This window comes from Triturus cristatus, chromosome 5_1 (assembly GCF_964204655.1).
Source record: "Triturus cristatus chromosome 5_1, aTriCri1.1, whole genome shotgun sequence".
NCBI classification, from domain to species: Eukaryota; Metazoa; Chordata; class Amphibia; order Caudata; family Salamandridae; genus Triturus; species Triturus cristatus.
Genome location: NC_140587.1, coordinates 756,751,511 through 756,769,170, shown reverse-complemented (window position 1 = coordinate 756,769,170; position 17,660 = coordinate 756,751,511).

Below are 17,660 nucleotides of genomic sequence, written 5' to 3'. Positions count from 1 at the left end.
ATAAGTCTGCATTTAAATTTTAGCCCTCAAAAATGCATAGGTGTAGGACACATGCATAAATTTGTGCATACACCAAATTGTTGGTTGGTTGCGTCTGATGTTATCATGCTAGTGACACTGCTAAGCCTTACCGCTCACTAAACAAACTACAAAAGGTTCTACTAAGGACGGGGGTAAGCACTAAGCAGCACTCAGTGACAGAGAGGATGCGTCTCGCAAACCTCTAAAAAATTACCAACTAATACTAACTAAACCTATCAATCCGGAAAAAAATTATACACAATACTTATACTATTAGTATATTAGCTACTCAGCAAGCCCCATGAGCTCAACATCTAGCAGGTCCAGCAGGTCCTGCTCCCGGTCCAAGATGTCAGACCACCGGTGGGACAGCTGGTGATGGGTGGGCTGGACCCCTGATTCACGGAACACAGCCCGGCGCACCTTCGCCCACCGGCGGTGATGCTCCTGGGTCTGGTACCCAGAGCCAGGCCTGCCGCCTGCTGCCAAGGTCAAGGGGAGGTGGCGCTGACATAAAAAACAAGGGCGGCCACCTCCACCTCTCCAAAATGCACCCGGGCCTGCACCCCTGGACGGCGCAGTCTGCCGCAGGCACCTTGCCCTTGGTGCGGCCGTTGGTACCCTCAGGCATGGTTCTGGGGGAGAGCGGGAGGCACAAAAGAAAATAAGGGAAAAATAAAGTTAGGGGAAGGAGTAAAAGAAAGTAATATAAAACAGTAGAAAAGTGAGAAAAAACCCAGTAAAAGTAGAAATAAAATGCAAAATATAGACTTAGGGACAGAGAGGGATAGATAATAAATAAAAAAGATCAGAAAAACAGTGTAAAAAGCTAAGGATGGCAAAGTTTGAGGGAAGATAGAAAAGCAGGCCCCAGAACCATAGCATAGAGTGAAAAAACAAGATGGCCGCGCCCGTCGCGACCGCGTGGGTAAGTTCTCGCGATATTTCCCCGCGAGTACGCACAAAATGTCGCGAACATGTTAATCGCATTCCCGAACATGACATGCGCATCGCGAACACGCTATACGCGACCCGGAACAGGAAATAAGGCATCGTGAATGGGCGGGACAAGTCAAAAACAAGATGGCGGTGCCCATAAGCAACCGCATGGGTAAGTTCGCGAGATACTTTACCCCGAGTACGCAAACAGACTCCTGAACACGCAATAAGCGTCCGCGAGCAAGAAAAACGCATCGCGAACGGACGGGACAAGCAACTACGTGCGCTCGCGTAGCTACGTGTAGCTAGCGAAGCGCATGTGAAACTTCAAATAGCTACGCATAGCTCGCGACTACGCATACTACGCCCAAGGTTAACCATAATACACTCCACATTCCATCTCCGACACCCGAAACCCATACCCACCCTAAAAATAAATAAACAACCCGTTACTGACCGCACAATGAGTTGGAATGGAATGCGATGTAAAGGCACCTGCGTTGTTGGATTTGTGTTCTAAAGGCATTGCTCTGTAATGCCTGCATTGTAATGGATGTCTCCCGTGCCAAAGGTAAGCCCATCTGCGTTCGTCTGCCCCTGGATCGTGCTCAGCACCAAGGACCCTTCCTCTCGGACAACACACCCCTACGGCGCCAGCACCTACCTCGCCATCAACCCTGGACGCCACATCGCCTGCCAGGACCAACATCTGCTCCGGACCGGACCTCGTCATCGCCATCACTGACTGCTACTAAATCACCTGCAAGGACCACCTCGATGTCCAGGATGAGGCATTGCCATCACCTACAGAAGCACACTCCGACTTACCATGCACTGTAATGACCCAACGGTGACCATGGAACACCTCAATTTCCAGATCCGGACCAACCCCAACCCCATCCTCTGCAGCACCCTCATCTGCAGGCCCCCAGGCCATGGACATCCATTCTCCGATACCATTGTAGACCTCATTGCACACCAGGCTCTCCCATCCATCGACGACATCCTACTCGCCGAACACAAGTTCCACCTGGACAACCCCAGTGACCAGAACACTACCCCCTCCTGGGGTAGCTCCCCAACATCAGACTCAAGCAGCTAGTCACCGCAGCAAGCCACATAGCAGAACACACGTTGAGCACGTCTCCTCTGCCATCGGGATCTTCAACTACAGCCACACCACCGGACTCTCTTGGACCGACCATCATCGTATACATCACAGCTTAACCATGCCCACCGTACACAACCGCCATCATCGTCCCCTTGCAGCTTGATCAAGGCCACCGAAGTACGTCTCATCAACTCCCTCAGCACCACCACCCTGCCAACGCTTACAGACGATGACACCGCAGCATGCAACCACCACCGATGGAGCTCCAACTGCTCCGACACCCGGGCACCCCTCAAAAACGGCACTGCATCAGTACCTTACGCCTGCATGATGGCAGGCGTAAGGGTGATACAGTGCCACAGGGATAGGATGGCCCCATGCATTGCTGGAGATGCATCATGGTTGTGACGCGACTGCAGCAATGGGTGACTGTAGCACAGACAGATTCATCAGGATTCCAGACGTATCTGTCATTACTTGCGTAATGGTGCGATGTCCAGTAAATACAGCGCATCATTTGAGTCACAAGAAGGGGGTAGTGAAAAGTGTTGCAATGCTGGCTTGTCGCAGCGCTGCAACAATTTTCATGAGTGAGGCCCAGGAATGCGCAGTCCTGCCCTGTAGTTTTGTCACAGGGCAGCGCAGCATCATTGCTTGCAGTGCGGTCCAGCAACAAAACCTGCTGAAATGAGGCCCCAAGGGTTATCTCAATTTTTAGGACCAGCTATTTTGTGGTCTTAAAAAAACTGCCTCTAACTGCATTTAGAGGCAGTTTTTTTGGTCTTCCAGACTTAAGGAGTCCCCTTGTAAATATAGCTAAGTGGCGTTAGTGGCTATTTTTGCGCGGGAATGCCTACCTTGCATGTCATTATGGCTAACAGAATTGGCGATCTTTATAATGGACGTTTTTGCCGGAAAACTGCCGCTAACAGAGGTTAGCGGAAGCTTATACATAAGGCGATAAAAATCTCGCCGCAAAACCGTTGGAGAAGTGCAACTAATGCGGCGTTAACTCCTTGTACACATGCCCCTCAATCTGTGCCACAGTCATATCTAAAGTGTTTTATTGAAGGGATATATTGTTGGCTACCCCTTTACTTTGATTTGTGACTGAATGGCTTTTTGTAGGATTGCCATATTTTTTGTAATCCTTTTTTTGAAGAGTCAGAATCAGGTTCAATTATTTTTGCAATGGGACACTGAAGTACCATGCCAAATAGAGGTGCTCTAACCCTAAAATACCAAGCAATTGCCTAATACCTGATTGCCATAAGGAGTATATTTACCTGTAAGTTCTAAGTCAATGTAACTTTGAGAGCTGGGCCATGTGAGGTGAGGAACTAGAGTGGCTAGAGAGAATGAGGCACACCTGCTGGTCTTTCCTCCTCTTCTGCAACTGTGAACACATTCATTTTTGTTTGCACAAAAGTGTTTTGGTGTCCATATGCTGAAGTTTGAGATACAGAAGCACATTTAATGAGTGTGTCCTGCAATCTGGCACATTTACTTCTGGCGGTTTGTGTTACATCACAAGCATACTGTAAGTACATGAACAGAAGGCCCAATAGGAGAGTACTGGAGAATGTTTTCAAAGTCAGAGGAAATGCCATCACTGAGTCAACCAGATTGTGAAAGGGAGGGGTTATACTAAGGCCATCACATGACCTTGCCTGTCATCCTCGCAATCAACCAGAGGTAACGTCTTCAAAGGAAGAAGCTGACTAGGACCCGCTAGACTTCTACCTATCTCTTCTGAGGAAGATAAACCGTCTATTCCTGAAATGCCTCCGACAATGATGGACTGCTGTAAACCGTCCACTGATTGCTCCATGAGGCACCTGGCATCTGCGATTTGATTTGCCACTGACTGGATGAGTGAGGGAGCAAAGAAGTGAGCTGAACTTATAGGTATCCAGTGTGTTATATGTTGCTGACCCACTGTCACATTATGATTGCTCTGCGATCCATTTGGCAGATTTATGGATTGACCCAAGCTGTGACTGACAAACATTGCAGGGGGAAATTTACTTGAAGGCCCACACTGTGACTGCTGGCCAATGATGTGGGCATCATCATTGGGTGCATGTGCAGCAGTCACAGCAGAGGCCATGGCTTGTGCTTGCACAGCTGTGGATTGCATATGTGTAGCTAGATTGTGCCTGGGGGCCGCTAGTTCTGGCTGTCCTGATGCTACCGAGGTCTGCAGTTTCTGAGTGTGCTCCAAGTAATTGGACTCACTCCCTGTAACTGGAGTCTGAGGGACCAGCATAGCATGGCTCTGAGGGATGTGGGTGGAGGGCATTTGCTGATGGACTGCATAGTGGAGCTGCTGGGGCAGAGTCTGCATGGGCTGTGATTAGGGGGGCTGTTGGTGCATTAAAGGCATGACCCCCATACTATGTCCACCCAAAGGGTTCAATAGTGGGTTGGTAACTCAGCTTCTGCTGTCCTTAGCTGCCTTTAGGCAGGTGCAATGGTGCAGGCACGGTGGCATCCTTCACCCTGCGCTCTGAGTGTCCCTGCTTTGTCCCGGGGCCTTCTCCACTGCCAGAGCTCTCTGTATAGTGGCTCAGGGTGCTGCTAGTGAACTCTCGCTGGTGCTGTCCCTCTCTTCGGCCCCCTGCCTAGCACTCACCACAGTCCTGCGAGGTGCCTCCACAGAGGAAGAGCCGAGGTCTGGCTGGGGGAGATGGGGAGGTGTGACGGGGTGGCACAGCGCAGCGGATCTATCACTGGTGGCCCGGTGACAGTAGCTGCATGGTGCTGAGCCTCGGGTTCTGCTCCCGCACTCTCTGCTGCTGGTCAGGCATGGGGATGCTGGGTCACTGGCAAATGGCAACCAGGAAGAGGGAGGAGCAGGATGGCAGACACACATGTACTCTACTGCCGCAGACTTAAAGACCTCATCTGTACTGTGTTGGGAGACTGTAAGGCTGAATGACACCAGGCTTAGAGCGGAAGTGGAGGAAGGCGGAATGGGCTCATCGGCGGAAAATGCTTAATACTGGCGAAGCAAAAGGAGTGAGCAGCAAGAGTGCTGGTGAACTCCGCTCTGCCAGTGGTAGGTAGAGTGTTTGCCGAATTCCATTCTCCAAGTGGAGCACAGAGTAACAAAACTCTGCTAACTTTGCCAGTGGAGAGGAATTTGCCACCCACCCTTAATTTTAGCCTGGCAGAGCAGCTTTTGACAACTCAACAGTACAGTTTTACCCTTTTCAAAGGGCAAACTGCAAAAAAAATATATATATGTAAGGCATCCCTAAGGTATTTTTAAGGTAGACATAAGGCTGGGTGAAGTAAATTAGAATATTTTGAAAACATGTAGTGTCATGGTGCATGATAGGAGATTTTGTCCTTGTCCCCCAACTGTGTTCCCAAAGACGTGGGCCTTAAGGAAAAGCCACAGACGATCACCAAATAGCAGTGTGATACATTGACATCGGAAAAATTTGCAGCCACCTTAACTCCTGTATATTTTGCAAAAACACTGCACAAACTATGCGAAAATAGGAGCAAGGAGCAAGTATACAATTATGACACAACGAGGCAGCCGATCACAACACCAGCTGTCCTCCCAAACCTGCTAGATCCCTGTGACTGGATCCCTGCCTGAGTTGGTCAGGCATAGTAAGTTATAAGGCTGCTCGTACCATGATTGTTGTAGCTAAACCAAATGTTGAATATATTGTATAAATTTGAAATGACCGTCAGATTCCATAATGACCATAGGATAAAGTAAATGTCCACTCCCCCATAGTATTTTTGGTAAATGTAGACATAATTTCAAAGATACTGTAGGGTCGTGAGACTATGTGCACAAGGACCCTTGTGGTTCTGGGCATGCTCAACATGAAATCATGTAATCTTCTGGTAGGTGTTATGGTGTGGTTATTAATGGCTATGACGTAATCAGAGTGCAGTGCAGTGTTAAACCATTTCAAAGTGCTCTTGGGTGGTAAATGTCATAGGTTAGCAAAGTATCCCTTTCAGTCCTTTCTATACAAACTGGTGTAAATTTTGCCCTTACTGTGTTTAATGGTAGAGCCTAAGAATACACTCTCTGACTTGTGTTTTGAGTAGGCGAATTGGAGATGTTTCTGGGCCTGATGCAAATAGTAAACAAAATCTTGGAATTCCTCTTCTGGGCCACACCAAATCAAAACAATATCATCTATGTAGCATTTCCAGCAGGATATGATCCCTGTTGTTACTTGACAAAACATATTTGTGCTCCATAGATGTTTGCCAGATTGAGAACAAAAAACGCCCATTGAAATTTAGGTGCACTGTTAGTAGAATTTATTGTCATATTTGAAATAGTTACACTGTAGTGCAATATGTAAAAGGGATATAATGAAGTCCGTAGGGACTTGCACAGGTTGTAGTCGTCTGTTATGCAAATTTTCAATTATAGTTATACTATCCTCCTGTGGTATGTTGGTATACAATGAGGCTTTGTCCAATGTTACTAACAGGTCAGTGACAGCATTAAAGGGCTTTCCCGCAATCAGGTTCACCATGAAGGTGCTATTCCTTACATACGTTTCTTGCAGTGTTACACAATCGTGTATGAAGAAATTAATGTACTTCCCTAATGGTTCCAGAATGGAACCACACCCAGACAAGGAGGGTCTACCTGATGGATTATTGATGTTCTTGTGTACCTTTGGCAAGTTGACTAAAACCGGTGTCCTAGGAGTCTCATCGTTTAGCAACATGAATTAGTTCTCTGATCTTTCCCTCCTGTAGTAATCCTTAAAATCACATTCCTAATCATGTCCTATGGGTTCGTAGTGAGTTTTTCGTAGTGTTTGGTATCTGAGATCTTCCTCTGGACCTCTGTCTCATTACGGCTGTTCCTGTAGAGCAATGCCACTTCTCTACCAGCTGGTTTAATGATGTGAGACATGTCCTATTTAAGTGCTATTTGTGCTTGTCTTTCAGCAAGTGAAATATTGTATGTAATAAATTCTCTAGTGGATTTCATAGCAGCAAAGCCTTTGAGGACTAATTTATCAAAAAGTGAGCAATTCTGGTGGCATCAGGAAATTGGAAGGATTAAAAGTTGAGGGAGGTCTTAAGCCAGTCACTGATTCAAAGATAGGATCAATCCTCGCTTCAAAAAACAGTCTGAGTCTGATATTACGAAAAAACTGTTCCATTTTCAAAGTGAAAAAATTAGGCTTCTCCGTAATAACAAAAGAAAACCCTCTGCTCAGTAACTTGATCTCTGAGGAAGAGAGAATGTGCCTGGATGGATTGAAAATGGGTATTTGTTGTGAATCATTGTCACTAGATGTAGGAGGTATGTCTAAGGTCCCTTTGGGCTCTACCTGTACAGTTTCCTCCTGTGTCTGATAATGGACCGCAGTGATGTTACAACGCTATGCCATTAGAACGCAAGTCTGTACATCGACTTGCGCTAGATGGCGTGCTAACATTACAAATAGTGTAGTTTACTATCCCAACACCTTCCCTACTGTTAAGTGGACTGGAGTTGGAATAGTAAATTACACTTTTTTAATGTCAGCACGCCATCTAGCGCAAGTCGATGTAAAGACTTGCGTTCTAATGGCATAGCGTTTTAACATCGCATGCGTTGTAACGCATGCGATGTAACTGCACGCGTGGTAAAAACCCGCGTTGTAATATCATACATCCGTTATATACTGATTGGGCATGAGGGTCGCATTTATTTCACACAGGATTCTTCCTACATGGGGGTAAGTCTGCGGATCAGGTCCCTGGTCTACATTCGTGATGTGTCATCATATTATTAGTGGCTTGATATAACCCATCAGACTGTTATTACATAAACCTTTCTAAATGTTTCCAATTTTTTATGCACAGCTCCCTCCTGGGTTCCGTATGTAAGTGCTTCAACTTTGTTGAGCATGTGGGGTGGTGGGCGCTATTTTTGGTTTCCTTCACTTTCATCAGGCAGGTACATCTCCATGCCTCAGCTCACACTCTTGGTCTTTTCTCTATTGTCTTGTACTAAGATATCTTTTTAATTATTACTTTCCCAGGTGTCCCTTACATTGTATGGTCCTGATGAGACCCAGTATTTCATAGTGGGATGAAACATCATGCACAGTGTCAAACAAACCTTGTAAGCCAACTCTTTGCATGACCAAAGGGTCGGATTGAGATAATTGTGTATACAAAATTTGGGTTGTTTCTATAACTTTGGAAACCTTTTATGTTTTGTACTACTATGTACACTCTATTGTCTTGTACTAAGATATCTTTTTAATTATTACTTTCCCAGGCGTCCCTTACATTGTATGGTCCTGATGAGACCCAGTATTTCATAGAGGGATGAAACATCATGGACAGTGTCAAACAAACCTTGTAAGCCAACTCTTTGAATGGCCAAAGGGTCGGATTGAGATAATTGTGTATATAAAATGTGGGTCGTTTCTATAACTTTGGAAATCTTTTTTGTTTTGTACTACTATGTACACCAAGCCCTTTGTATTAGTTTCTTTTGTGATTTGGGGTTCCGTCTCACATGGCACACTAGGTATGTTACACATGTTTGACAATATATGCTAAATAATATCATAAATATACCCTGGTTTGGCATTATTGTTTACATGGGATCTGAGTGTATGAGTTTCTCTAACTACATCCTACTATCGCTCTATTTGTGTGATTGTGCTTTCATTTATCCAAGTATACAGATTTAATTCCAATGAGAATCATTGTTGTTGATAATACTATTTAATTCCCTGGTTCTTCTTGAGAAAGGTTGCCTTTGTATTTTGATAAGATACTGGTATTTGGGACAACAAAAATGGAGCATGACAAGGCTCTTATGCAAGTGTGCCAGTTACTTGCTGATTCAGGTATCCCTTTAAATGCAGCAAAAAGTGAGTTTCACAAGACCAAACTCAAATTCTTTGGGCACATATTCTCTGATTGGAGGAATGGCTCCTGACTCAGCCAAAGTGCAGGCACTATCAGCTGCCTGTCCCCCACAAGATGTCACCATGCTGCGATCCTTCTTAAGCATGGCCAGTTATTGCTCAAGGCACATTTGTGCTTTTGCTACTGTGAGTGCCCCATTAAGAGGCTTGACAAAATGAGATGTCCCTTTCCAGTGGTATGCAGAGTGTGATCAAAGCTTTAAAATCATAAAACATGTGATTAAAAATGCAACTGAGGTGGCATATTTTTACCCCTAGTTACATACTGAGTTCACAGCTGATGCAAGCCCAGTGGGGCTGGGGTCAATCCTTGCTGAATATATTGGTCATCCGAATGCTCAGAGACACATTGTGACCTATGCCAGTCGAAACCTGTCTGACACAGAATGTGCCTATTCTCAGCTGCGGAAGGATAGTCTGGCTGTAGTGTGGGTCTGCAAACGTTTTTATGTGTTTCTATATGGAAAGCATTTCACTATTGTTACAGATCACAAGCACTGCTCACTATTTTTGGAAATCCAAAAGCCAAGATGCTCCCTCGCATTGAGTGGTGGGGATTGTGACTGCAAGAGTATGTCTGTGCAATTGTACCCAAGCCAAGTAAAGAGCAGAACCCTGCTGATTACTTTATTGAGTAGTGTTACAACGGCACAGTTCAACATCCAAAACAGCTTCATTGTGAGGTTCAGCACGTCAGCAGCCCTATCCATTGAACAGGTCATTACTGCTGCAAATGCGGATAAGAACATGCCAATCCTCAAAGACATTATTTCAACTCAGTCATGGAAGAAGCATGCTCGACCTTCAGATGATGAAGTTAAATTCCTAAAATGTGCATGATGAACTTTTCTGTTACCAAGGAAGGTGTAGAATTGAGAGGCTCACAAATTGTCATAGCTGAAAGCCTTAGACAGCAAATCATTGAAATAGCTCATGAAGGACATGGTGGCATTGTAACAACCAAGAGAGCCCTAAGAGACCGAGTGTGGTTCCGGCACCTAGATAACTGAGTGGAGACGGAACTGAAAGAGTGTCACCTTTGCAGCTGGCTTTCTCCCAAAGTGATGCAACACCCATTGACAATGTCTGATCTTCCTGCACATACATGCATGGGAAAGAATTTCAGTTGATTTCTTTGACCGTTGAAAAATGGACATCATCTCATGGTAGTCATCAATGAGTATTCACGTTTTGCTTTAGCAGAGGAATTATCGTCAACTACCAATGACAAGGTCATCAAACAGCTGGATGATATCTTTGCAGCATGGGGCATCCTTGGCATTCTCAAATCTGATAATCGTCTGCTGTTCAATTGCAAAGAATTCAAGGACTTCCTGGTCAGACTAAATGTCAAGCATCAAAGAGCACACCTCTGTGGCTCCAAGGTAATGATGTGGAGGAACGATTCATGGGTAACCTCAAATTGGGAATTCAATGAGCGTCAATGGAGGGAATCAAGTAAACCAGGCCCACTGCTAAGTCCTCTGTGCCTATCGTCAACTCCTCACTCCACAACAGGTGAGAATCCTGCCACCCTGATATTTGAGAAAGCCATCGGAACCAAACTGCCCAAGTGGACCAATCCTTGAATGCAGATAAGGTTCGTGTCATGGACTCTACTCAGATGTGCCAGATAAAAACATATGCTGATCGTGATTGACAAGCTCAGGAAACAGCCTTCGATGAAGGTGAGTGGCTCCTGGTCAAGCAGAAGCAAAAGAGGAAAACGGACTCTCCGTTTGATGTTGATCCTTTGAGAGTTGTGACATGCAAAGAACATATGGTAATGGTGCATCTTCCTGGAAAATCCTTCACACTGGACTCGTCGCCCTTTAAGCACCTACCTCGAAGGTCGCAGCTCATGAAATCATGAATGAGGTGACACCGCCTGACAGTCCAGATCAAGCACCAGAACCTGTTCTATCAGTGCAAAATCAGAGTGTATTTCAGCCATCTCATATCTACTCAATCTGGCCCACTTGTGCGAGCGCCTCAATGCCTTATTGAAGAAATATGATATGACTTTTGGTTGTACTTTTTATTTAAGAAGGGGGTAAATGTAATGAATTGAGTCTATGTGCACTAGGACCCTTGTGGTTCCGGGCAGACTCAGCAAGGAATCACATAATCTGCTGGCAGGTGCTGAGGTGTGGTTATTAACAGTTATGATATAATGAGAGTGCAGTGTGTAATTGTATGCTGGGTCATAAAGACATACAATCCAGAGCTATGTGTGTGGCATATTCATTGTGCATCCTCCCGGGCTAGAGAGGACACCACAGATACAAATAAAGTTTAATTTAAACAAAACATTTATGAGTCAACTAGTGGCTAAAAATAAATAATATAGAAACAGAATTAATTAGGAGGAGCTAAAGTTTGGTTAATCTAAAAAAGTGATTTAACTTTCTGGTATCCACTCCACCTGGTATTCCTGCAATGCCTTCAGTGTGCAGGATTCAATAGACCTTCTCCTCCCAGAGAAAGAGGTTGAGTGACCTGGTAGAGCCACCACCCGCCTGCTGGGTCTCTAGGTGTGCTCTGAAGGCCGGGCAGCACACTCAGCCCCGCAGATCAATGCAGCGCTTGTGAATTTCCTCCTGTGAGCACCTAGTGTTAGCTACAGCAGCCACTTTGGTGACAATTCTATCCCACTTTTACTTTTTCTGTGTCAGGGTGGGAGTCTGAGCAAGTGCACCAAATGGCTGTGGCTCCACCCAGTTAATCTCATCTATCATTACGGTTAATTCTGTCTGAAAATCTAGGTTTCCTTCTCCCTCGCATGTTAATAAAATTTTTAAAAAACATAGCGTAAGAAAAATAACTTAGACTTTATAAAGATAAGGATATAAACGTGTGTAGCTCCTGCCAGTTTGAAATTTTAATGGCAAAAGATAGTTGATTAGAGAGGGGTTGGGTTTTATAGTGTGTATTCCAGACGTGAGTAATGTTCACATCAAGCCCAGGTGTGTTTGATGTACCTGTCCGTCATTAAGATGGAAGGATCCGTCAACGGTTAACACATCTGTTATGACATTACTCTGTTGCAAGACCCCTGCAACACCACTGTGATGACTGTCTCCTTTACATCCGTGGGACGGTTAACCGCCATTCCAGTGCTAGCAGCGTAGTGTCCAACAGATGACGAATATACACCGCCGAGGACAACTTTGGTCCGGTGAATAAACCTATGTAACGGATGACGCAGGGGCTACCATCAAACATATAAATCAAGCGAGGGAACCTCCACCAGCATCTGAGACGGATAGAAACCTCCACCACAGAGGACGGATGAAACCACTGGCAAAATGTAAGTCATGCCCTATATGTTTTTTCAATGTATCGTGACATCAACATTTAAGGTTATGGGGCCCGATTCACAGAACTAACTTAAGACAAAATCCTAAACTTACTACCATTTTGGTATTCACAGAAGTTAGGAGTCCTAACTTTAGGACTCCTAAATGCCTTCTGTGAATACCGAAAGTCTTAAAATTAGGATTTTTCTCAGTTTAGTAGTAGTATAGTTAGGACTCCTAACTTTAGGACTCCTAAATGCCTTCTGTGAATACCGAAAGTCTTAAAATTAGGATTTTTCTCAATTTAGTAGTAGTAAAGTTAGGAGTCCTAACTTTAGTACTCCTAAACTGAGAAAAATCCTAATTTTAAGACTTTCGGTATTCACAGAAGGCATTTAGGAGTCCTATAGTTAGGACTCCTAACTTCTGTGAATACCGAAGTGAGTAAGTGTCTGCTGTGAATACCAAAATGAGTAAGTGCCTTCTGTGAATACGAAAATGGTAGTAAGTTTAAGATTTTGTCTTAAGTTAGTTCTGTGAATCGGGCCCTTCGTCTTTAATAACATTATTGGCTTGCATTTCATTTTACACATCCCAATTGAACTGGGTCTTGAACGAGAAGCTTTACATTACTTCATTAATTTGCTAATTTAGATTGTATTTACTTAGTGCAGTGTGGGGCACACACACCATATGCAGCAGAAGCCCTAAACCTTACTAGATACATTACAAATAACAAGTATCACAAGTGAAAACAAAAAAGTAGTACAGACTGGAGAATGTAAGCTGTGTAGAGTGTATGTGAGTAATATAAGTTTAAGGGATGGCTATGTTTAACATTACTTTTCAAAATTAAGTGCAAGGGTTGTGCAGTTTGGGGAATGCTCTTAGTACTTCTTCTTCTGCTGCAACACTCGGGAAAGAAAGTCATGAAAAGGAATATAATTCGATAGAGAAATGCCAGGAAACATTTTCTGGTGAGAAATAGCAAGAAACAGTTTCAGCAAACCAAATGTTGCTGCCCTTTCGCCGAGGGAGTTAGGTATTTCCCTGATCTCACTGCGAGTTTGTAGCCTGCCTCGGCACTCGTGACTTGTTAGCATCGAAGATCTAGGCACTGGCCACAACAGGATTAAAAATTCATATCGGACAGAAGCATAGACACAAGTCAAAAATATTAACTTTTGCTGCAATGCTTACAAGGAAAACTTTTTCATGTGTAGGAAAGGCTGAAACATAAACGGTTCCTTTTGTAATGTGTATTTTTCTTCAGTTTGCCTCCGTGTTTTAGTAGTTTAATCAATACCTGTATTCTTTTTGTGTACATTAATAGTACCCAATTCAATGTATTATCTTTAGGGAAAGACTGCGGCAGGTAAGCAGAATGGTAAAAAGGATGTTGACGTTCAATCCAGATGTGCTGTAAAATAAATTGCCGAATGGCTTGAGAATGTGATAGTCGGTTAATCACGTTGGTGGGGCACTTCATGAAGTCAGGACTTTCAGGGAACAGCTGAACATTTCGGTGTCTAGGTGTAGAGCGAGGGCAGGCACTGAAGTGTTTTAAAAGATTAGACATTGAGATCGTCCAAACTTTTACCTCTTTTGTCATTTTTTTTGCAGCTTTATATAGAGTGAAATTGACTCAAAGGTATCAAAGCGCTTTATATGAGGACCGGATTACTTTACTCAGGGACAGGTTGATTTTTTAGACACGGAGAGATTTAGGGCCAGATGTAGCAAGCGAAATAGAGATCGAAAACGCTGAAATTCACAGAATATCAGCGTTTGCAACCGCAAAATAGCCCTGTGCAATGTAGAGAAGGAAAAATCCAATCGTAAAATAAGGTTTCGCAAAAAACGAGTCAATTTGAGAATCCCTATTTTGCGAATCTGACCTACTGAGTCCCAAATTGCGACTCGCAAATTGCGATATCGCATATAAGAAATCGCACAGAAATGTATGAAAAATCGCAAATAGCGATTTCACAGAAAATCGCTATTTGCGAGTCGCAAATTACCACCAACTCAAAGCAGGTGGTAACCAGGTGCACTGCATATAACAGGCCCAGAATGCATCATTTTTCACACAATGGCAGCCCTATATGTCATAGCAAAGAGAATGCGGATGCAAGCAGCCGCACAGAGGATGATGAGGAGACAGGAACGCATATACAGAGTGCGCATTACCCTGTTCCAACTGACGGAAGAAGAAATACATGATAGGTGGAGGCTTGACTCCACTACCATCCTAGACCTGATATGTGACCTGCATCCAATCCTAGAGCATCTGACACACAGGCCGCACGGAATTCCACCACATGTGCAGGTCCTGTGTTTCCTGCACCTACTTGCATCAGGTAGTTACCAGGGTGTGATAGCTGTAGCCGGAGGGGTCTCACAAAGTTGCCTGTCACGCTTCCACAACACCTTCCTGGATGCCATGCATCAAAGAATGCACCCTCCGGTTTCCCACCACGCAACAGGAACTGCATAAGACCAAAATGGATTTCTCTCAGATGGCTCAATTCCCTCATGTCATTGGGTGCATTGATGGGACACATATTTCAATCTGTCCTCCCTCTGCTACTGAGTACGTACATCGGAACAGAACATCCTACCATTCCATCAACGTCCAGGTCATTTGTGATGCATCACACATCATAACTGATATAGTAGCAAAATTTCCAGGAAGTACGCATGACTCCTACATCTTCCGGCATAGTGGAATCTATACATGTCTGACTAGGGGAGAATTTGGAGAAGGATACCTGCTAGGTAAATGCATGTGACACACTCTGATGTATACCTTGCATGTATCTATAGTTGCCTGTGATTGATGTTTCACCCTTTCCCATTTAGGTGACAGCGCATATGCAATGCGTTCATTCATACTCACCCCATTTATCAACCCATCTACCCCAAGGGAGAGGAGATACAATCAGCGGTTACTCATGAAGTATCTAAATTGGGGACGTCCTCCAAGAATCAATATCAAAATTTACCAAACCTAGAAAAACAGGCCCTTAACTCTTTGTCTAGAAACTCTGCTATCACTATCAAGCCCGCCGACAAGGGCGGTGCTATTGTCATTTTGGACACCACGGACTGCCGGGATGAGTGTTTAAGGCAACTTACTGATGAGCGATCTTACAGATTGCTTATCACTGATCCCACAGCGAGACTCAAGAAAGAGATCATTGAGCTGGTGGAAGAAGCGAGACTTGAGGGATGGGTTTCTAGCCATGAGGCAAATTATTTAGTAACCACCCACCCTGTAACACCATATTTCTATGTGCTACCCAAGGTGCACAAAGAACAATGCCCCCCTAATGGAAGACCCATTATCTCGGTACCACTTTCTATGTTTGTGGATTTCTTTTTAAGATCTTTAGTTAAGACCATGTCCACTGACCTCCAAGACACTAAAGATGTCTTACAAATTCTCCCTGGTATCATTTTAACATCAGGACGGATTTCCTAGTCAGTTTTGACGTGGAATCCCTCTACACTTGTATACCCCAGGTAGAGACACTTGAAGCTATCAGAGCTTTGCTGGATTGTAGTCCTGAGGTTTTGAGCACACCAGTTTCTTTCATTATGGAATGTGCCAGGCCGGCCATGACAGAAAACTTTTTTAAGTTTGAGGACCGGATCTATCTTCAAATCTCCGGTACTTCAATGGGCAGTGTTTTCGCCCCCAGCTTGGCCAATCTGTATGTACATCTGTTAAAACAAAACTGTGTACTCAATACGGATAATCCATTCCGTGGTCACATTATTGAGTGGAAACGCTATATTGACAACATTTTTGTTATATGGAGAGGAGACATCACGACACTCAATGCCTTCCACGTAAGCTCAATGCCCAGAACAATTTTCTCAACTTTACAATGGAATTTAGTAAATTGAGTTTGCCGTTCTTAGATCTCCGGATCTTTTCATGCGATAGGGGCCTTGAAAGCGAACACTATACGAAACCAATGTGTAGAAACTCTCTTCTCAAGTACAATAGTTTCCATCCTAAGGCACTCGGGCAGGCTTACCCTTTGGTCAGTTTCTTCGGTTGAGAAGAAACTGTTCAAACAATGAGAATTTCAGGAAACATGCTGATGTACTGTCCCGCAACCTTCGGGCTAGGCATTAACCCCAGAGATTAATGCGGCAATTTTACAAAAGGGCTGCGAATAACAACCGCAAAGCTTTGCTTGAACCTACTGTACCTAAAGCTTCACTTGAGTGATTAACCTGTGTTAACACCTTCAGCACCCAATCCAACCAGATTCAAAAGTTTGTGCGAAACCACTGGCGCATTTTGAACATAGGACAGGACAAACTACCTCCTCCTTTGTTCTCATTTAAGAGAGGCGTCAATTTGCGTGACACTTTGGTCCACACGCGACCCCGTAATGTAGTGAGGCCTTCACCTAACACTCTTTGGAACATGCCACCTGTGCAGGGACATTATCCCTGTGGTAGCTGTGCAGTTTGTCCGCAAACCAAACACACAATCGAAATCAATATTGGAACAGCTAAACCATGGAGACAAACTAAACACACTAATTGTAACATTGAAAAGGTAATTTATTTAATTACATGTCCATGCCACAAACAATACGTTGGCATGATGACCAGAAAGATCAAGCTGAGAATGATGGAACATAAAAGCACCATCAGATGCAGGAAACGCTTGACTAATCACTTTCTGGAATCCAATCATAAACCTGAGGAGGTTTATTGGACCATTCTTGAACAACCATACATTCCTCCGCATGTTACTGACGTGTCTAACTTCCTTTTAAAAAAAGAACAGCGTTGGGTGTTTAAGTTACAGAGTGATGTGGATGGACTTAATGATGCCATTCCTGGGACTCTTGTACAATAGAAATGTGCAAACATAAATCCAATACAACTGTGAGTCACCAGTAAGGCATCATTGTGTGTTGTGATATTGCTTACACCAACACAAATAGTTCCCATGTATATGAACATTGATTAGCATGATCAGTATTATAAGACTATCCACTGTCACTCGCTCCATGCCCAGTCCCTGACCTCGTTCCATGTCTAATGCTAGTAGCATCCATAGCGTATTTTTCATTAGGTACCAACATAGGTGACTCGTACTGTAAAATCTACACTTGGTCATTAACTGTGATACATATTTTGGTTATATGCGGCACCTGCATTGTACATTACACGATTGTGACATCCACAATGTATATTTCACGATGTACGATTGTGGGTGAATACATACATCTGGTTTGCAATCGTGATTTATGCTTAGCACATGTGGTATTTTAAGTGCGCACTCTGCGCTGTACCGTCCGAGAACACACTGCACTGGTTTTGACGTCG